This window comes from Rhinolophus hipposideros, assembly GCF_964194185.1.
Source record: "Rhinolophus hipposideros genome assembly, chromosome: 11".
In the NCBI taxonomy this organism is placed as follows: domain Eukaryota; kingdom Metazoa; phylum Chordata; class Mammalia; order Chiroptera; family Rhinolophidae; genus Rhinolophus; species Rhinolophus hipposideros.
The window spans coordinates 13,589,147-13,611,863 of record NC_138057.1 but is presented as its reverse complement, the minus strand read 5'-3'; the positions used below and the strand labels follow the sequence as shown (position 1 = coordinate 13,611,863).

At 43.3% G+C, this 22,717-nt stretch overlaps 1 protein-coding gene across 3 annotated transcripts in view; it reads right to left on the bottom strand.

The window, feature by feature from the left end:
• Nucleotides 1–22,717, bottom strand: part of MOB3B (MOB kinase activator 3B) — a 179,330-nt gene that overhangs the window by 4,331 nt on the left and 152,282 nt on the right. The window lies entirely within an intron of this gene.

Genomic DNA, 22,717 nt, shown 5'->3' with positions numbered 1-22,717 from the left:
TTCCTCTACACCATGTGATTGTGGCGTAAAGTGTCTGAGACATTCTTATGAATATGCATTCAGATGATATTGACTTATGTACTAATTGACTTATATATTAATTAGAGATGGTTGTAGTCATTCCTGAATTTTCAAAATGCAGAGATATTATTCCATTACCCAGACTGATGCCACTTTGAATTACAGGTGCAATGGGTAAATACTAAAGCAAATACGCCATTACAAGACTATATAGACAATAGAAGAATGGACAAGTTAAAAAAGAAAAAAAAGCAGAAGAGGGAACAGTTTGAGAAAGACTATGGGACTTATCCGAAGCCACCGAGTTAGTCTGTGAAAAGCCAGGCCCAGTGCTTTCCTCACCACACTATCCAGGCTCAAATTCAGGAGGAAAACTGTTCATTGTTTCCTAACATTCTTACAGGGAAAGAATGGTTGAAATAGCAGATCAGAAACTTGAGGAAGGCTATCTCACTTGGAGCCACCATCAAAAGCCTTCAAAGCTGTATTCTAGCACTTTCCCATTGGGTGGCGCAAACGAGCTAGTTAAGAAACAACTGGTTCTGTGGAAAAAAAACCGCCTACAATATGGGGTTCCATCGCTTTTCTCCCCATCAAAGCCCTTCCTTCGCGGCCCTCACTTTCTCTCCGATGGAGGCGAGTGGCTTAAACAACTTCTACCCAGGATGCTCTTTGAGGATGAGATCGCCATTGCAGGAGTCATATGAATGCAGTACGTATGCTACTAAAGAACTCCAAAAGCTTAAAAGGCCTCTGCAGAAGTGATGCGAATTTTCTGAGAAATGTTCCTTAGGACTCTATGTGGCTTGTATGTGAAGATTATTTTAAGCACCAGATTTTTAAAAATCTGTCCTTAAGAAGAGTAAAGCCGGGTTTGGTTGTCCTCCTTTGGTAACATTTGCTTTAATGTAAGGCAGCAATTGATTCTATTAAGTCCTTGGTTCCCCACTATCAACCAAAGAAATTCCATACTCCACAGCCTGGCAAACAAAGCTGTTCAGAATTGGGGCCTCCTCCTACCCTTCACCTCCTGTTGAACCCCAACCCACTCACCACACCCACCAGGCTAGACTCAACTAGACTCCTTTCTGGTCTCCAATAGGCCATGGCCAATCAAGGTATCTAGTATCTACTAGATACTAGGTACTACTACTATCAAGCTATGTACTGTCTTGTATCTGGGAAATCCTTTCTGCTCCTCCACGCCTGGAAAATTTTGACATTCTTCAAGATTCAACTGTCATCTCCCAGAAAGGGTTGATGAGCTACCTTCTTGGGTTACCCATCACTGCAGAGGCTCACCTCACATCACTTTCTACTAGCACTGGACTTCACCATTTCCTTTTTGCCTGGATCTGAGAAGACCCTTAAAACTTTGTTGTATATTAATGTATGATGAGGACTATTTCGGTCAAATCACATAACAGTACATATGGTTTGATCCAATTATTTTGGGAAATAGTATAAACAAAAATATGAGTGCAACATAATGAGTTTATCTCTAGTGAATGAAATATGTTTTCAATTTCTGATTTTTTGCCTTTTACATATTCTTTGGCTTTTTAGGTATTTTTAATACATGTGTATTTTTTTGCAAAGAAAATAAGTTCCACTGATTTAAAAAAAGAGAAAGCGAGAAATACACCAAATCTCCAAATTGAAATCATATGTAGTTTTAAAAATGAAGTTAAAATGACTTTTGCCTGGTTTTTGTGGGGAATGGTGGTGGGAGATGAAATCAGTATATCTTTTGCATAAGCTACTCAACCTCTCTGTTAAGATCTAAACACTGTTAAACTGAAATAGAGATATTTACTAGTCATCCCAAGAAGTACAACAAACTTGCTTGAATGATAAGAATCAAATCTTACTCTTATCTCTCAGTTTACCCATTTTTAGAACTGGTAGTGGAGGGCAGGGGGAACAAGTGGTCCAGAGAAGTAAAATTCTAAGTCACACAAATAATTTTTGACCCAGCCAAGATTACAAAGAAACTAACTGACTCTTAGTTTACCATTATGCTATACCATCACACATTTTAGTGACCTGATTGATTTTTACACGAACTAGATAAAGAAGAAAAAAATTGATGTCTACTAGGTGTCAATTATCATGCTAGTACAACAATTTTAATAAGTTAACATTGGGAATTATAAAACAAGCTCCAAAAAATAAAGATAAAATCATGGAATCATAGACTACTGCTAAAGATGGGAGGACACTTGGGTATTATCTAGTCCAGCACCTTCATTTCAGAGATGTGAAAACTCAGACCATGAGAGAGTGACTTGCCCAAGGTGACACAACTAATTAATACAGAGATAAGACTCCTGGTCTGTGAACTCTCCACACTTCATGTGGATGTGAAAGAGGCAATTTGTACAAACAAGTATTCCTTAGAGTTGGCTCAGTGTGCTTCAGGTAAAATCCTTCTCGGGTTAATAGCTTTCCTTAATCTAATAAATGGCTTTCCACAGCTTTCAAACTTGTAAGTCGCAACCTTAGCATTCCGTGCTCTTCTGGATCTGGACTCTTCTCAATTCGTAGCCTGATATCCCAACATTCCCCAACTCTCCTTCTCTCCTGTTGAACACACAGCAATTCCCATATACGTATATGCTTGCATTTGTTCCTCTAGGAACACCTTTCTCCCAACTCCAACGTCCTTCAAGGCTCTTGATCAGTATCACCTCCTCAGGGACACTTTCTCCTTCCTTCCCACCCTGTCCCCAGGAAGTCTTAGGTGCTCCTCTTCTGGTTTTCCTGTGCAAGTTGCACCTCTTACACTGCTCTGTGTTAGCTCATTACTTCCTGGTTCCAGCATACAAGTTTGCTGGAGCCGTATCTTGTTCCCGTTTGGACCCTAGTGCAAAAGATCTGGCACATACCAAGTGCTTAAAAAATACTTGTGAATTAGACTAAAATCCAATGAAGAACAATTATTAGGTCTATAGACCTAATAGAATGAGAGGGGGAGGGAAATATGCATTGAGTACCTACTATGGTGGAGACACTTATATTTATTTGATTACTTCTTTCTCAAAACTTGGTGAACTAGGCATTGCTTTTTAATTTACAGATGGAAACACAGAGAGGCTCAGAGAATTAAAGTTAATTGCCCAATTTCACATAGCTAGCAAGTGAAAGAAAAGGACTTGCCCTCATATTTGGTTGAGGCAAGAACAAAAACAAGTAAAAACCCCCAAAACATACTGTTTCCACTACTCCCCTGGGGGGTGGAATAAAAGAAAAGAAGTGAGGCCCTTTGTTTTTCTAACGTTTTACATAAATTTGGATTAGAGGTGCTACACCAGGGTTTTAAGACTATTTCTATTCTTTTTTTTAAAATCACTAACTTCCTGCTAATTCTGAGAAAAAGAAGGAGAAAAGGAGAGGAAGAAATATTGGAAATAAAGAAATGGTTCAGGAAAAATGGGACACAAAGAGATAAAAGGAAGGCGGGTGGTAAAGAGAATGAGCATATTGTGATGAAAACTGTGAAAATGAACTTTATGTAAATAGTACCCTCTTCCCATTAACCACCATTAAAAACCCAATGGCTTAAAACTGGGTAGTTTGAAGTACACAACATGTTGGCTTTGGCCCGAAGACGGACATAAAGTGACTCTCAGCTAACACAGCATACACATATGTGCGCACGCACGCTGGCACACACACACTTGTTTTCTCTAATAACAGAGCTTTGTCAACACATTTTAAAGGCAGGTTTTAATACACAAAACAGTGATTCTACAGAGAAGGCAGTCAGGGGGTGGTGCTCTTTGTAAAGTGCTTCCTGGCCCACCAACCATCAGCACAGCATCAGCTCCCACCTTACCACCCCCACCTCGTTCCCCTCCCCTGCCCAGAGCTGGAGCATGGCCATGCCTCGCTTCCCAATAGCGCCCAGGCTCTACTCAGATAGAGACAGACTTGGGTACATGGGTTTGAACTGCAGCACCAAACACAGGAACATTTCTGGCTGGGCTGGGGAGAGGGGTGTGGGTAGCACCAAAGCCCTATAATAGGGAAGGCTTTCATTCCCAGAGCAAGGTTAGGCCCTCTGGGGGGCGGGGGGGGGGGGGGGGGAGTGGCCAAAGATGGCTTTCTGCCGTACCTTTCATCCTACAAATTACATTTCTTAGAGACTTTAAAACCACCACCTTGTATCCAGTGTTCTCCATTTGTTTCTTTTGTTAGTGGCTTTTTTTCCCTCTCCTAAAATTGTGGATTGAAAATGCTGACCATCTTGAAAATTCCATTTCTTTCATGGGTCTTTCTCCCTTCCTGCCTCCATTCCAAACACTGCGCTGGTGATGTCTCTGCCAAGATTTCACCAGAACCACCCCCAATCCACCCACCCCTCCAGGGTCCGCAGCCACTGCCAACACCCATTTCCCTGAGGTCAAGTTTCCACACCAGAGGTCAAGCAGATATTTTGCTATTTCCTTATCTCGAGAGCTAACCCACAGGCAGCAAAAACATGTCCCTTCCAAGCCAGCAGTTTTCCTGGAGGAGCCTGGAGGATGATGTGGGGGTTCAGAATGAGTCAACAGAGAGATGTGTTCTCTGGATTGTTTTGAGCTAAAGGCAACGTTAGCCTCAGCTTCAAGAGAAATGTCTGCCTCTCCCTTAACTACCTAGAAGAACTTGAGTTAGGAGCCTTGCCCATGGTAAGAGATTATGGGAGAGAACCTATTTTGACCTACCTATAGGACAGAGCAAACATCTATTTACCAAACCTCAGCTCTTATCACTAGCAAAGACCTGAAGCCCCAAGGCACCTTACTTCATCCCTAGTTCAGAATGTGGTATATACTCATTTTCCCTTTCTGTCTCTGAACCTCTCATGTATGGGGGAGGGGTCCTCTGACTCTCACATATGTGGGGTTTCCATACCTATGTATGTAATTAAATTTGGTCATTTTCTCTTGCTAATCTGTCTCATGTCTATTTGATTACTAGACCAGCTGAAAGAACCTTAATGGTAAAGGAAAGTGTCTTCCTCCCTCACAAAGAGAACCAAAAGAAATGTGACATGGCATCAGCAAGGGACGGTGTGATAGTTAGCCAAACTGTGTGGGTCAGTTTGAGGTAATTTCTGACTATAGGCAGGGACAAGGATTCAATGAGCTTTCTTCTGACATCAGGACACTATGAGCAGCACAGCCATACTGGTGTCAAAGGAATTTCAGGAATGGGCAGGTGTGGGTTTAGGGGCTGTCAATTAAGACAAGGTATTGTGCTAAGGCATTTGATGATAAGAATCAAAATCAGCTGTTGTCTGGGAAGCTTTCCGTGTGAAGGACTCAGACTTTCCGGTGATACCATGCTGCCTTGTGGTGCGAATGTACAGCCTAGAGCAAAGGTCTATACTCTCTAATTCCTGCTGCCATCTTCAACAGCACAGGCTGGAATGGTGCTGCTGAAAATCCAAAGAGACAAAGACTTTTTCCACTCATCTCTATCTCCCACCAGCAAGTCTCAGCAAGTTAAAGTGACTGCAAGGATTTCAGATCTGTCTGTCTCTGTCTCTCCAGCCTTGGACTCACCTCACTTCTTCTGTTTGTTTCTGTATCTTCAACACTTGTTTCTCCTACATGGAGAGTCCCATTCCCTTCACCTGCCCAGAACACTCTGTTCATCCTTTCATGCCCTGCTTACCTGTCTGCGAGGGTTACAAGCTGCTGTGATGACAGACAAAGTGATTCAGAGAAAGGGACTAGACTCGGGGCCCCCGTGGCCCCAGGGCCGGTTGCTAAGAATGTGGCCTGGTGGCTAGTTCTCCTTGGACAGGGGTGCAAGTCTGCTCTGAAGGGCAGTGTGTCACTTCAAGAGGGAGCCTAGGGGAAACAGCAGGCTGCTTACTGCAGGGAAATCCCCAGAGAAGAGAGAAGAAAGAAAAAAACAAATAAGCAAATACAAAACATCCCCACCACTTCCCAGCCCATTCCCTGTGGGAAAGTTGGAATTGCTAAAGGCAGAGGGGGGCTCTCATCTGCCCTGGAGCACAAGGAGCCCCCATATGTCAGGACCACAGCTACTCACATGAGGTCAGCTTTCCCTCCACTGTGGTGTTTCTCCTATGACTTTCTAGAATCAAAACAGCTATACGTATCAGAGGAAGTAACATTGGTCTTTTCTCAAATGCCTTGAAAATTTCAGGAGAAGGGCCTCTCCCACCCCAGCTCCCATGGTCATTCCATAGATGGGGTCTCCTGTGGCAATACTTTCTAAGGAGTCCTTACTTCTGCCCACAGTGCAGAGACCAAAGAGAAGGATGATTCAGCCCCTGCCTGTAGCAGGGCCACTCAGTACATTTTCTAGGATCATGAATTCTGTTCAATCTCCTCCAATGAACTGGACATTTCTGAGTCCATTCTTGGATCCTGTGGAAGGCTGGGAACTCCTCCTTGGAGAATCTTTGTGTCTGGCTTTCCCCCAAGACTCGGAGTACTTCATTCCTGTCCTCAGGGCCTTTGAAGTCAGGAGGATGTGGCTCCGCCCCAGTGGTCCTGTGGCTGGAGCTTCTGGGCTGGAAGCTTCTGGTCAGGAGGCAAAATAACCAGGGGGTAAAGAGCAGTGCCTTGGGCAGGGATCAAGCATGGGGCCTAAATATACAAGGTCTAACAATTACGTTCACGAACTCACCCTAGAAAAAGTGCTACATACCTCATTGCTGAATATCACTATGGTCACCTTTGGGTCACCTTCCCCTTGGGAAGCTATGCACTGACGCCAGTGCCTAGTCCACCCTTCAAAGCAATTTGGGAACTCTTTTTCTGGAATGGTCATCAGAGCTGTCATCATATTACCCTTGACGTCCTGAATGCATCAAAATGTCTTCCTTTCAACATTTCCTTTATCTTCATGTTAAGAAAGAAGGCACTGGGGGCCAGATCAGGTGAGTAGGGAGGGTGTTCCAATACACTTATTTGTTTACTGGCTAAAAACTCCCTCACAGACAGTGCCGTGTGAGCTGATGCATTGTCGTGATGCAAGAGCCATGAATTGTTGGCAAAAAGTTCAGGTCATTTTCATCTAACTTTTCATTCAGACTTTTCAGCACTTCCAAATAGTAAATTTGATTAACTGTCCAGTTGGCACAAATTCATAATGAATAATCCCTCTGATATCAAAAAAGCTTAACACCATCGTTTTGACTCTTGATTTGGACTGACGGAACTTATTTCGGTCGTGGAGAATTGGCTGACTTCCATTGTGCACTTTGACGCTTTATTTCAGGGTCGTATTGGTACACCCATGTTTCATTACCAGTGATAACATGGCCCAAAACATAGTCTTGCCTCTCCAAAAGGACTTGGAAAACTTCGACTCTCCTTTGCTTTCGTTCATCAGGGAGCTCCTTCAGGACCATTTTTGCACACCCCTTTCTCATGCCAAGATTTTTAGTTGAGATTTTCCTAACTGTTTATTGATGTTTACTTGGTCTGCTATGCTTCTCACAGTCAGCTGATGATTTTGATACAAAATTGGATGAATTTTTGCACTGTTTTCATCAGTTCTGCTCGTACTGGCCGCTCTGACCTCTCTTCATCAGTGAAGCATTCTCTCCCCTCAGAAAAACATTTAATCCATTTGCACACTGCCATCTTCTTCATGGCATTATCCCCATAAACTTGGACTAACATGTCCCTGATTTCATTTCCACTCTTGCCAAGTTTAACAAGAAACTTACTGTTTGTTCATTGCTCTATTTCAAGCTGAGACAGTCTTGCGACGGCACACAAAAACATGCCACAACAATAATGAACGCCACTCGGCAAGACACTGCCACACATCGACACGAACACAGCCATGAGACACTGATATACCAAGGTTATGAAACCTTCCTGAGCTGTGTATACAGTGTTGCTAATGTTAGCGCACGGTGGTAAGTTCGCGAACTTAACTGTCAGATTAAAATGATTTTTCTTAATGTAGTTGCATCTGTTTAATAGGAATTGGGAGCAAGAGTTCCAGCAAGAGACTGACACCAGCCACCTTCAATGATTTTTGGAACAAGGCTTTATACATGTAAATAACTTGATGAATGAATGAATGAATGACTGTCCACAACAGATGGAATGAATGACTGTCCACAACAGATGGAATCAACAAGATGGGGCCGTGGTGTAAAAGCCTTAATCAATCAACAAAAGCGTACTATGTAACATCTATCACTTCTTGCACTTTTCCCACACGCCAGGCACTGTGCTCAATGCTTTACATACATTATTTTATTCAGTCCTTCCAGCAATCTTAGGTAGTGAGCGGTATTATCCTCATTTTACAGATGAGAGAACTGAGGTTAAGTACCTTGGTCAAAGTCACATACACATAGCTAGTAATTAGGGTAGCCAAGGTTGAAACTTGTAAACCTGTCTTCCGAACTAGCCCATTATATCCCAAGGCATCATGCTGAATGCTCTGCAGTCATATCTGCACATGTTGGCAGCTGAGTCTCTTTGAGCCAATGGCCATACAAACCAGCCCTGGTCATGGGAACAGAAACTTGGCTGGTGGAACCATTCATGGGCAGCCCACCGCCGGGGCTGCTGTCTTTCCTTTCCAGCATCCCAAGGTCTGAATTCTTGTTAAGGCAGGCAGGGCTGCCAAACTACAAAAAAAAAAAAAATCCTCCCAACTTAACACATATATGGGAGCCACCCAGCACACAGGAATTAAAAATTCTTTCTGTTTTCTTTTAGGAATGTGGGTGGCAAATAAGCCCAAAGGAATAAAAATAGAAACATGGCAGGCCAGACCTCCCTCCACAGGAAAGAACAATATTTATTTGATTAATTCTGTTCCTAAACAGCAGCCCACATAACTGACACGGAGGGCGTTCCCCAACAGAGGGGGGTGTGTGTGTGAACATGTGCACATATTTGCACGCCCAAGTACATGTATACATATGTATGGATAGATAAATACACAGAGCTGCCACCCACGGAGAATATTTATTCATACGATATACGAATCGCACTGCTCTTCTTTTCCCAAATCCTGCAAACATTAAAAGTAAGTCACGTTATGTAAACATAGTCAGTCTCTTGATTTACACTGGTTCTTATACGGCAGACCTACACATTTTTGAAGCTCTCATTTAACCACAGGAGAAGGGTTATGGACACGTGGCCGGCTGCCTCACCATGTATCATGAAAGAGCTTGAATCAAAATGTTTCATCATCATCACTGCATTTCTCAGGATCTCTTTGTCAAAGCCCCTCAGTCCCCCGTAGTGCCCCTCTGTGCTTTTTAACATCTTGACTTACTCTGCAGGTCTACCTACCACATCCTCCCCCATCCCATCAGTCTCGCTGGCGCACAGTTAGCTCAAGACCATGACAAGGCGTGAATCCAACCTGAGTTCTGCTCAAAGTGGTGTACGTATAACGCAGGGAGGCACAGTCTCAGCCCTCTCTGGCTGTCAGCCCCTCCTCACTCCTCCTTCGTATCTCTGCCTTCCCATCTCCTGTACAGCCTGGCTTGAGGTCCACAAGGCTACCGGGGTCTCTCTCCTTCCCACACCGTGCATTTGTCAGCGCAGCTGGATTGGTTTCTGTAGATGCTCCTTATGCTTCTTGTTTGGGGATGAGCAAAAAGTGACTGAATGCACCCACTCCCTTGGAGGGATGTAAAAAATTTCAACATAGCCCACTGCCCACCTGTCAGGTTGCCCAGCTCTTTGCCCAGACTGGATGTGGGAGGGCAGGGTAAGAAATCCTCCCATTTTCTTTTGTCACTGGGCCTTTTCATGGGGACACTGGCTGGTGAAGCAGAGTTCCACTCTAGGTGAGGCTGCAGACATAGACTTTTATTTATTTGGAGAGAAGCTTAATGGGTCCAACTCTTAATGTCATTCAAGAAACCCTGAAGAAACATGATTTGTTATTCTGGGTGTGCACTAAACTTTCAGGGCATGGGTCCCTGGAGGAAGAATTTGCCTCCCCCGGGAAAACAAAGAATTCCATAGAAACTGTTCAGCCTCGCTGAATTCACCACAGGACAGAGCTTGCCATCACTTAATAAGACCTCTATTGTGTATCTGATGAAAACATATAGAGATTTTTCTTCCTCAGGGAGCCTGTAATTTAGGAAGTTTGTAGTTTCTTGGCAGTCTCATTCCTTTGATGGGAACAATGTATTATGTTGATGGAGTAAATAGACATGAAACAATTTTCATTTTAATAAAATAAGATCCATTGCTAGGAGTTTGACTACCACTAATTGAAACATGTTCTCAGGCTCCCATGGAGAGACATTTAGCCCCCTCAGAGCTTTAGGGGCTGATTACCATTTAGTGTCCCACTTTGTCACTGACTCTCATCTCTGTGGGGTGGCCATTATGCTTCCCCTACAAAGAAACTGAAATGGATGAGGTTAGTGACTTGCCCAGGGTTACATGGTTAATACTTGGCAGAGAGAGAATTTGAACCAAGATCTGTCATTCAGATCTTGTCAACAGGTGCTGGAATCCTGTTTTTCCTCTACATCAAGGGACCTCAAAATTATAGCCCGAGGGCCCAAATCAGAGTCCACACCTGTTTTGTATGGCCCATCAACTGAGAATGATTTTCACATTTTTTAAATAGTTGGAAAAAATCAAAAGAAAACTATTTCATGACACATAAACATTATACGACGTTCACATTTCAAGCTCCACAAATAAAGTGGTATTGGAACATCGTCACACCCACTTGTTGACATCTGCCGCTGCCTTCCCACTTCAACGGCCAAGTTGAGTCATTGTGACCAAGACCATCAATGGCCCACAAGCCAAAATATTTAGTACCTGGTTCTTTTCAGAAAATGTTTGCTAACCCCACTCTGCACCCTGGGGGTACCACGAGCAGTGTGACTGTACAGTTTTAAAACCCACGTGGTTATAAATGGGTCCCCAAGCTGCCTTTCCAAAATCGACCTTGGCCATATATAGTCTAAAACTTCTCCTTTCTTGGAAGAGCAGAGATGCTGCATCAGTAAGAAAACACAGGTAAAAACAAGAGGGGAGGAGACTCTGCCTGCATCCTTTAAAACTAAACTTCGACGGCCTTCAGAGTACGGGAGGGGGCGAGCCCTTTCTTCTTATTCTCAGATTCCTAATTAATGAACCATGGAAACCATATGAGTTTTACATAAAGGGAACGGGCTTCATAGAGCTAAAGCGATTTTTACCTGTTAAGGCTTCTTCCTCTCTTGTTCTCTGATATTTTGTTTTGAAGTTGCAACTTTTGACTTTTTAGCAATAGAGGTCATTATGTGCCATTGTTATCACAATCTGTTCGGCTCTCAATATAAGAGGGAAATTGGCCAATGTATTGAAAGTTGGTAGCAGCACTGCTTTAGTCGAAGAGAAATAAGAGCAGCTATCCTTTGCCTTTACATACTTTTTGTTTCCCGCTCTGGCCTCAACCATACATCCTAAAAACCTGGTTCACACATGAAAAAAAAATTTTAAACATAAAATCAATACTTATCAAGAGGAAGAGTTCTGGAGATGAAAGATGGTGAACAGTTGCACAACAACGTGAGTGTACTTAATGCCACTGAGCTGTACACTTAAAGATAGTTAAGAGGGTGGGGGCGGCCGGATGGCTCAGTTGGTTAGAGTGCGAGCTCTTAACAAGTTGCCAGGTCGATTCCTACTGGGGCCAGTAACCTGCACCCTCCACAACTAGACTGAAAAACAACAACTTGACATCCTGGAAAAACACACTGTTCCCCAATGTATATATAAAAAAAGATATTTAAGATGGTAAGTGTTATGTCATATGTATTTTACCACAATATAAAATAAAACTAAAGAAAACAAACAAACGAGGCCCCATAAGTATCAATTTTGGAATACAATTTCAAAAGCTTCAAACAAGAAGATTTTTATGTACAATTCTATTAACAAAATTAAAATAAAATAACCCCACCGAGAAAGGGTTTTGAAAGATTTGAAGCTTTATCAGGAAAAAAGGAGCATTAGTGTGTGTGCTTTGGCACATGTGTACATGTGTGTGCTTATGCACGTGCTTTCAAGAAAACATTCACGTCCACTTAATTAAATTCCCCCTTTATTGCTCAGTATTGGAAAAACAATGTTTACAAGAATTCTTCCATTGAAAATAATCTATTAATGCAGAATACCAAGCACGCTTGCACCAGCAACAGAAACCAAAATAAAGAGTAACTATTCTCCGAGAACCTCTTATAACTCTAACATCTTATACCAGTGACACCAAGGACACAACCGTATCCAGTGAGCAACCTATTAAGATTCCTCTCTCGTGTACATTCAAAGTCTATTGTCACCACCAGGGTAAGAGTGAGTTCCCCAAAGAGAGGAAACCACAATAGAAACTGTATATTAAAAACGGAATTTAGAGATGAGTGCTAACCTTAGTGAGGAGTCTTCCTCTTCAATCATTAGCTTGAGAAACTAAAACCAGCATAGGCTGTGTGTGGGCAAACATCTTATTTGACTCCTGTCCCTTTGCCAGTGGTTTTCAAAAATTCCTAAGAGACACTCTCCAGTGTGTGCTGTGAGTACTCTGCTACTTTCTGCCCGTTCCCCAGAGTCGAGGTGGTGTATAGCAGGCTTTCTGAAGGCTCTACTGTTTGGAGTCAGCATACACGATAACAACAGCCGCTTATGGCCCAGGCCTGGCAGCGACAGGGTCAACAATCCAAATGCCAACTGGTGATGACACGGCTCGTGTCGAGTGAAACCAGTGACAAAAGAACAGATGTACTCCGTGTCTCCTGGTGCCTGCAGCATGGGGATGAGCACAGAGCAGCATGGGGTGAAGTTGACACCAACTCTATCAAATGGCCACTGTCTTGTCTGTTTCATACAAACCCTGTACACTCCACACACACACACACACACACACACACACACACACACACACACACTCAGCATACACCGATGTTTCCCTTCCTATGCTTAGATGTTCTGGATTTTCAAAATAAGGAAAAACTCTACAAATCACACTAAGCACAGACACTAGATGTGTTGCCAGCTTGTAATGGGCCAGACCCTCTCCTGCACACCACTGGCTCTACATAAGGCAGAAGGACAGAAACGATGGCCCCTCAGCAAACTGCACTCCTAGAAAGAGTTTGTTAGCCCCGTAGATTTAAAACTAAAATAATAAAATGACATCAGATACAAAAAGTGCTCTGATCCATGGCCAGCATTTAAAATTCTGGAGAGTTCACCTGCAATGTCAGAAACCCCAGGTCTCCACTTCCCCACTGAAACCATTAGCTGGTGTTGCATCATGGCTGCTCCCAGCTTCCTCTTTCTCACCACCTGCTTGCTAACTCACATTTGCTACCTTCCTGGTCTCTGTAAGGCTTTGAGTTTGGGTCTTTTGATCTGTAGATATTAAACTTCCTTAGGTAAGGGTCATATCTTTTTAGTGGCCCCAGCACTTAGCATGAGCCTTTACACACTGTCAACTCAACTGAGTCATCCAACAGTGTACATCATTCCATGGGCTCAGACAGCTCATGTGATTGGGCCATGGCCTCACAGCCAGACGCTGTTGGGAGAAGGACAGAACCTTGGGGATCATCTGGCAGCTGTAGATTATTGGGACTCATTTGAATTAGTGTGGCCCTGAGCAAAATTCCTTCTCAGATGAATTTCCTCAGCCGAGTTGAAGTCAGACTGGGTTTTGGGGTCAGACTGCATGTGTTCAATTCCTGCTATCACAGATCTGTGTGACATTGGACAAGTTACTTCACTTCCTCATCTGATCTTCCTCCTCTCTAAAATGAAGAGAAAAACAGGATTTATCTCATAGGATTGTGTGTAGATTAAATGAGTCCATGGTCCAGCGACAGTCCATAGTTTTACTCAAAAAAATCTCCCTATTATATCCTCAGAAGCTGGACGTATAAAATTTAAAAAGTACCTAGTTATTACAGACCATTTAAAGTTCTTCTACGCTGAAATACGTTAACACGACACAGACACAAATCCCCACCGTAATCTCTGTTCTAAAATAGTTACACTATTAGAAATAAATGCAGTAAAAATAAAGTCAGTGACATCTCTGTCATGCTGGATCCACAACGAGTCAGAAGTGAAGAGAAATCTAAACCTTCCCAATCCAGTGGATTTAGAACTTACTTTAGGGGCAGAAACCTTTTCTTCTAACTTAATCTTACACAGAAGCCATCAATGGAAGAAACGTGGCAGCTCTGGTTGGAGAGGAGGTGAGGTCCCAGAACTGCGCTCTGACTTCCCCCAGCACGTTCACAGAACCTGTTGCTAAGAACCACTAATCTTGGCTATGGCCTCTCATTACCAGTGGGAGACTGAAGACCCCTCATCTTTGCATTGGTAAGAAGGCTCATGCCAAGACCAAGACTGGTGGGTCACTGTATCCCAGCCAAGTGCCTGGAGCACTGGGCCCCAGCAGTGCTAAGGCTGGCATGATGGGAGCTCTCACACAGGTGAGGGAGGCATTAGGCTGAAGAGGTCACTAGGGGGATGGGATTCTAGAGTGTAGTGGTGATTGCTGCCAGCAGGGAGTGACGAAGACACCATTAAGGTCTAGACAGGACACTGGGTGTAGGGTTGATTGAGGGGAAGGGTTGGGGTGGGAGAAGTAAGCTTGGGTTTAAACAAACAAAAGTAGTGGGGCCAGATCCCATCAAAAAATCAGGGTGAAAGGGTCACTCTTCGATCCAGGCAGCTTGTTGAGCTCCAATTCTTAGAAATTTGGGAAGAGCTGATATTAGTTTCAAAGTATGATGCCAGGGCCACCTGCATCAGAAGTACCTGAGAGCTTATTAAAAATGCAGATTCATGAGCCCCACTCCAGACCTTCTGAAGCAGAACTTCCAGTAGTAGAACCCATGTACTTACATCCTTCACAAGCTCTCCGGATGGTCTTGTATAGGAACAAGTTTGAGAAGCTCCCTCCTCAGCCTCACTGGGGCTCTCCCATGGTGTCACACAAGAGCTTTACTTTGCTGGGGCCCCACCCTTGCACATTCTGATTTAAGAGGTCTGGGATGAGGTCTGAGAACTGAGATAGTTTCTGAAATCTCCCCAGGTGATGCGCTGCAGAATGATTTACAACTATTCATAACTGATTGCCAGAGGGGAGGGAGAGTCACCTGTCTCTGTGGCATGAATTACTGGTGTTATTATAACCTACTAAAAATAAAGATATTCTAATCGGCCCTTAGAGATAAGTTGCTACTTTTCAGTTTGTCTCCTTCACCACCCAAGCAGCAGGAAGACCCAAGTTTTCCACAAAGACCTGTCAAAACAATATCCGTGTGACTACTGAAGTTGTTTGTAAAATATGTTGGATGCATTTACCAGGCATATTTTAAAAATAAAGTTTATCGAGGTATAGTTTGTCTTCAAATATACAGTTGGATGAGTTTTGACAACTATATGCTCCCATGTAACCACCACAATTAATAAATGGAAAGTTTCTGTCACCGCTGAAAGTTCCCTCTTACCCCTCAGCAGTCAATCCCCTACTGCCACCTTTGGACCCAGGCAGCCACTGATCTGCTTTCTGACTGTGAATTCGACTGCTCTAGTATTTGATATAAATGGAACCAAAAAGTATGTACTTCTGGTATCTGGTTTCTTTTGCTCAGCACAATGTTTTTAGGATATATCCATAACATGAATTATTAGTGAATTATATTATTGTTTCTTCTCTGTTTCAAAAGCTAAGTGCCAAGGGCTATAGGGTACTACTTCAGAAAGAGCAGGTTTCCAGAATGACCTGAAGGCAGATTACTGTGAATTGAAGGGGAAGTGAGAAAGTGGAGACAATTGGCTAGTTTGCCTCCCATAGCAGTTTGGCTAGGAACAGGAGGAAGAAGTGACCACACTGAGGTAATGGGAGTTTTCACTGAGGCAGGTGACTTCTGGAGCAATGACCACTTTGGAGAGATGACTGACTCACCTGAGCTGTAGAATGCGGGAGGTGACAAGCAAGGAAGTGCAGGGGCCAGAGACAAAGATCACTGGTGAAAACATTTTTGTCTGTGTGGTGGTTTAAAAACATGTCCAAAAATTCTTTGATATTCCTCCCTTCTAGAGACAGAGCTTGGGGTGTCCAGTTAGCTCAGTTTGTTAGAGCACAGTGCTCTTAATAACAAGGCTGTGGGTTCGATCCCCACATGGGCCACTGTGAGCTGCGCCCTCCACAACTAGATTGAAACAACTTGACTTGGAGCTGATGGGTCCTGGAAAAACACACTGTTCCCTCATAATCCTCAATAAAAATTTTAAAAAAAGAGAGAGACAGAGCTTAATCCCCCGCCCCTTAAGTGTGGGCTGGATTTAGTGACTCACTTTGAATGAATGGAAAATGGAGAAAGTGATGGCTTATCATTTCAGACATTATTCCTTAAAGATATTGTGGCTTCCATTTTGGCCGCCCCCTTTGGGGTCAGGGAGCTCTGGGAACAGTCAGCAGGCACCTAACAGGAACCTAACATGGTGTAGAGTGAAGGGAAGTCATCTCTGAGGAAGGGACGAGTAATCAGAGGCTTTGAGGACAAGCAGGACTTAGGAGAACATGGAGGCAGAGGGATTGGCACGTGCTATGGCCTGGAAGTGAGAGGACATGGCCCGTTTAAGGAACTCTATGAAGTTCCCTTTAGGGGAGTCTGAATTTCACATTCCTCATCCAGACCTACCTGTATGTATTTCTTTTTATTTGTTGGTCCAGTTACCCTCAGACTCACAATGTAATAGGAATCTATTAGCACGAATGTCCTGGAATGAATATTGATTAATACAAGGTTCTCGTACAACATTATGGCTTAAGTGGCTTTGTTGATGGCTAGTATGTCTGACTTTTATGTCTAAAATTATTTAATGGGAAGACCACATAGGTGACCACACAAGTCCCTAGGCTAGGGACTGCCTATAGTCTTACCCTCACGCTTTTATTGTGGTGGGACAGGTGGGTGGTGAGAGAAGATAGACTGTTATATTTCAATAAGTAAAACCTTCCCACATTCAAGTCCCAAGTGAATACTCATTTGACAGCTTTTGGAGCCAAAGAATCTACTCTTATCGGGCCGGGAAATTTGAACTAGTTTAGACCTCACATAGCAGCAAGATTTGGCAGGCGTATTTATATACGGGCATTACACCATGCTGACTATTCATATTTTCATGTACATGCTCGCAAAGATGAATTAATCTTCACTGTGATTGACATTCTGTAGCAATTTCCAACACCCCAGACACAGTAAGCGTAATTACAATTCAGTGCCCCAGAGACCAACAGCATGCCGGAGGTATTTGAGTTCCTCCCTGAAATGGGGATTCTGACATGAGACCTAGTGAGAAACACTGAACAGATGGTCTGAGTCTCTCTGTTCTTCATCTGTAAACTGGGAGAGAAGTGGCCTAGCAAAGAGAAGCAGATCATCCTAGTAGTAGCTTACAGAACTAAATGGCAATGCTGTCTTGAGGCAGCATGGGGACAATTTGGAACACAGCTGGCAGCCATTCATGGTGGAAGAAGGTATTGATGGTATATTTTAGGAAGTAACTCTTGAGGATAGAGCCTCTAATTTGGTGGTGTCCAAGAGAAAGGTTCACGGTGATGGAAATGTTCTATCCAATACAATGCTCTATCCAATACAATGGCCACTAGATTCATGTGGCTTCTGGGTACCTGAAGTGTGGCTAGTGAGATTAAGAAATTAGTTTTTATTTTTATTTAATTGGAATGAATTTAAATTTAAATAGTGACAAGGGGCTAGTATTGGACAGTGCAGCTCCAAGCAGTGAGTTGAAGGGCACGATACTTTAAAACTGGGAGTTTCTTAAAACAATGGAGATATGTCTTATTTGACTGTCATTTCAGTACTCAGCACACTATCTGACATGTTGTAGTTTTACAGTAAATGCTTGACAGACCCCCCCCCCATAGCCAGAATAGGACTGACTTTATAATACAGAAGGTAGACTGTATAACACTGTGTTGTCATTATTTCCCAAAGGGTATTTCAAAGACTTACACCCACAAAATGCTCTGGAGAGAAAGGATTCCCTGAGCAAATACATCTGCAAGTTCTATGCCTTAAAATTATGACTCCCACTATTAAAGAGACTGGAGAGACTGATATTAAAGAGACTATTCAAGAGACGGGTATTAAAGAGACTGGAATACCTTTATGAACTCACTGTTTCCATAGATATTTGACCATGGAACCCCTTTTCACATAATACCTTTTGACATCCCTTAAAACTAGTCAATTCTGGGAAAAATACTCTGGAAGATGCCATAGTAACAACAGGGTAGGAGGAAAAGTTCCAATGGATTCCTTGAAACTAGGGACCTGACTTGCAGCACATGGTCAGCAAGTAATAAATATTTACTGAATGATCTAGAAATGACTCACTTCCAGTCAAAATCAGACGCAGCTGATACACCATTCCCACTCAGCAGAGGTAAGGAGAGAGGCAGTGTGACTTGTAAGTCTAGGCATTCTTAGGCTGCCTTATGGGCACACGTGCAGAACTAGTAGATAATTGGACAGGTAAGAATTAGACAGAGGTATGCAATGCCCAACTGGAACAGAAATAATAAGAGTTATGGACATACATTAATAATTTTATAAGACTCTGTATTTTAAAATTTAAACCAAGCAGCGAAACACTGAGAAGTCACCATAATTAGACCATTCCTTTGTATTAAAACCCTCATACAAAGGAATCACCAGTCCAGAGATATGGGATGGTATAAACCAGGAGGGGACATGGGTCTCTGGGGACAGGAGAAGAGACGGGTCCTCTTTGAGAAGAAAACTGATAAAACAAGAATATGATTGAGACCAAGGCAGAGACATATTCCTTAGCCATTTCTGGTCTTGGTTTTTGCTCATATCTTAGTAAGAAGGGATTGGAATTAATGTTAGATTCACATTAGAGTTTCAGCTAAAAATTATTTGTGGTTATTGTGCATATACTTATGATTAAGTGTAATAAAACTATATATAGATTATTCAATGGTATGAATTAATCTCTTTTCAACAAATCCCTTTTGTTCTCTTTTAAAACTTGAATTTAGAAAAACAAAACGAAACAAAAAAACTCCTCTTCAGATCCAGTGAGGTAGAGGAATCTGGATGAGAAAAACCCCGACCAAAAACCTTCGGTCACGATCATGGTACCTTTGCAGGGCTGTCCCTGCAAAGCCTGTCCCTGTAGGGTGGGAAACGTGACATGTGGATGACCTGCATACCTTATCATGTGCTTTAAATCACTGAGATCTGCCCACTTAAAATAGGGGCTTCAAAACTAACTTTGTGTACATGCTATAAAGATAACATCACCTCAATATTTACCAAGATGCTTACCTCCCCTCTCTAGGAGCCCCCCCCCCCCCATATCCAGGGAGAGCTTAATTGTTTAGTCCAAAGGGATTGTGGACATCCAGCTCCAAGGACAGTCACATCATCACTGGCTTGCCCCTTTGGGCATCCCAGCTCTTTGAAGGGAGAGCAGAGGGCATGGCCCGAGATAGAAGAGAGCACACTCGGAGCCCCTGGTCCTGGGCATATAAGCTGCTTGTCATATGCAGCTTCGGTGATACATGTTCGTAACAGAAAACTTGAAAAGCCCAACTAGGTATACGGGGGGGAAAAACATTACCTATAATTCCACCAACAGAGAACCACTCGACACTTTTAGCCGTATTTCCTTTTGTCAGTTTTTACCATATTTCCTTTATATGATTAGATGATTATAACAGATAATACTAACAGATAGATATATGATTAGGGTGATTTTCCAATATAGTTTTGAATCTTGTTTTATTACTTAATATTATGTGCTGACAATTTCCTCAGGGGCATTGTCTTCAACTCTAATTAATCATATTTTAGGCCCTGAGATAAACCAGACCACATCTCACCCTAACCCAATAAAAAACAAACACACAAACCAAAAACCAACTACCTATCATCCTGGAAACCAGCAGCAAAAGCTCTCTGGACATCAGCAAAGGATGAATAAACAGAACTGACAAAGGCATGTGGCTGATTTTGCCACATTCCCAATAACGGAGCATAATCAGTTCATTGAAAAGAATCCCACATTTCTCTGCTATTTTTCAAATTGACACATCAGACTATGTCTGCCAAGGCTCCTAAAATGGTCTCTGGCAGTCTCTCCCTCCCACTCATCTCTGGGCATTTGGGTTACCCTGAGCTACCACCAGCTTGATGGCATGCTGAACACACACACACTCCATCATCTACATGGACAAAGGCCCACGAATACATTACTCTCTGTGCCAGGTATACCCCCTCTGCTAGCGTGCTGGCCTTTAATTCACGAAGGTCTCTCGAAGCAAAGAGAGACGGTCACCTTGAACGAAAGGTCACAAGGCAGGCAAAACATCATGTCAAAGATCAGAATCTTGTAAGACGAGCTGGAGGGACTCTAGATATGATCTCTTTCACAGATGGGGAAACTGAGGCCCTGAGATATTACATGCCTTGCTCAGGGTCAGACAACTTAAGTGATAATGGATTAGTGGAAACGTCATTGTAAATTCCAGGCCAAACTGCCAGGTCCGCGGCTGCAGCTCTTTCTTCTTCAATGCCTGTGTCCATGTCTGACCCATTTGGCTGGACGTCAGGGAACCCGCCTGACAAGCAGCAGCTTGGAGGCCTTTGCACAGATGATGTTTCAAAAGAAAAGCTCCTTTCAAACGCCACACAATGGCCCTTCATTGCTGGCTATTTTGGGGAGCAGCTCTGGCTCATGTGGAGGCTCTGCTTCTTTTCATAGTCCTGACCTGATCATGCATTTACAGGCCAATCAAAGCATCTCCAAGGGAAGCGTGGATGTGACCTGGGCCACCTCTTAGGGGAACACGAGGTCGGAATATGCTTGGACCTAGATGGGCTGTGCTGGGCCTTTAGGAGACAAGACTGTCCAAACCTTTGGCTTTCAAACTGTTTTTCTTCCATCTGGTCCTGAAGTACCCATTTTTAAAGCAGTGGTTTTGGTGCTAAAGCCTAAAATCATTTGGTGCATGAACCTCAATCATGAGTCAAGAGGCACTGCCTACAAAGTAGAGAAGGAAGGGAAGCTTTGGTGTGACCAATTGGCGGTAATGAGAGTCATGAGGGATGGAGAGGAACGTGGTTTGGATATTGAGAAATTGCCCACCACACCTGTTTGAAGCAAAAGTAACAAGTAAGGAGTAAGGAAGAGATGAAATATGAAGTCGGACAATGAAGGTCGCAAACTCATCCTAGAAAAAGTGTTACATTCCTCACTGCTGAATATCACAACGGTCACCTTCGAAGTGCTCCCCTTGGGAAGCTATGCACCAAATGCCAGTGCCTAGTCCACGCTTCAAAGCAATTTTGGAACTCTTTTTCTGGAATGGCCATCAGAGCAGTCGTCACATTACCCTTGATGTCCAGAATGTCATCAAATGTCTTCCTTTTAATATTCCCTCTATCATTGGGGGCCAGATCAGGTGAGTAGGGAGGGTGTTCCAATACACTTATTTGTTTACTGGCTAGAAACTCCCTCACACACAGTGCTGTGTGAGCTGGTGCATTGTCGTGATGCAAGAACCATGAAAAGTTGGCGAGAAGTTCAGGTCGTCTAACTTTTTTATGCAGCCTTTTCAGCACTTCCAAATAGTAAACCTGGTTAATTATTTGTCCAGCTGGTACAAATTCATAATGAATAATCCCTCTGAAATAAAAAATGGTTAGCAACATTGTTGCAAAAAGTTTGCGAACTTAATTGTCACACCTCATATATGTAAAGAACTTAACAGAACATCTGAAACTCAAGACATGGAGCCAGTGTTTATTTCTTGGAAATGCTTGCACCTTGCACATGGTAAGAACTGTGTCATACGAGGGAGAGTCATACTGAGGAGTGAGAATGAACAGGGCTTGGTTTCTTTTTCTCTGTGCAGCCTTCCCATCTGAGGAGTTTCACTTCCGTCCCATCGTCCTCTCTTGGTTTTCTCTCTTCCACATTCTGTGCAGCAGTAGTGGGTGTGTGGTTGGGGCGCGGGGGGAGGCAGGGAGGCCTCAAAATCTAGAGACACATCCCAGAGATACACAGGGTTGCTCTAACTGTGGATCATGTCCACAAATCATGATCTTTATGCGATGGTAATGAGTGATAACAATAGAAAACAAGATTAGTGGAGCCAAATGTTATTACATTGGGCGGGCTACACAAAATCGAACCAGTTTCTTCCCTGGATGACTTCTCAAGGCCTTCATCTGCGATTGTACATTGTGAGTCTTTGAGGGCAGAGATGATGCAGCCTATGGTAAACTCATTTGACCAAGGAAAAGAAGCCTGTTTTCACTGAGCATTACCCGGGACTGGCATTTTGAGGGATAGCCTTCGCCAACACAACTTGAGAGTTTTCTCCTTTGCTTTATTTCCCTAGTTCATTGAGCTCACAACCTCACATTTTAGAAAAGGGGACGACATGTTAAAAGTAGTAATTCTCAAATGAGTGTCACCTCGAGTCTTGCCCCTCGGGATGTGGTGTGGAAGCCAGCGGCATCCACATCATCTAGTAACAAAATGTCCATGCTCGGGTCCCACCCCAGGCCCAGGTGCAGCGCAGCAGAACCCACACGGTGGGCAAGACGCACAGGTGAGTCATGGGCACGTTCAAGTTGGAGAGGCAGACGGAGGGC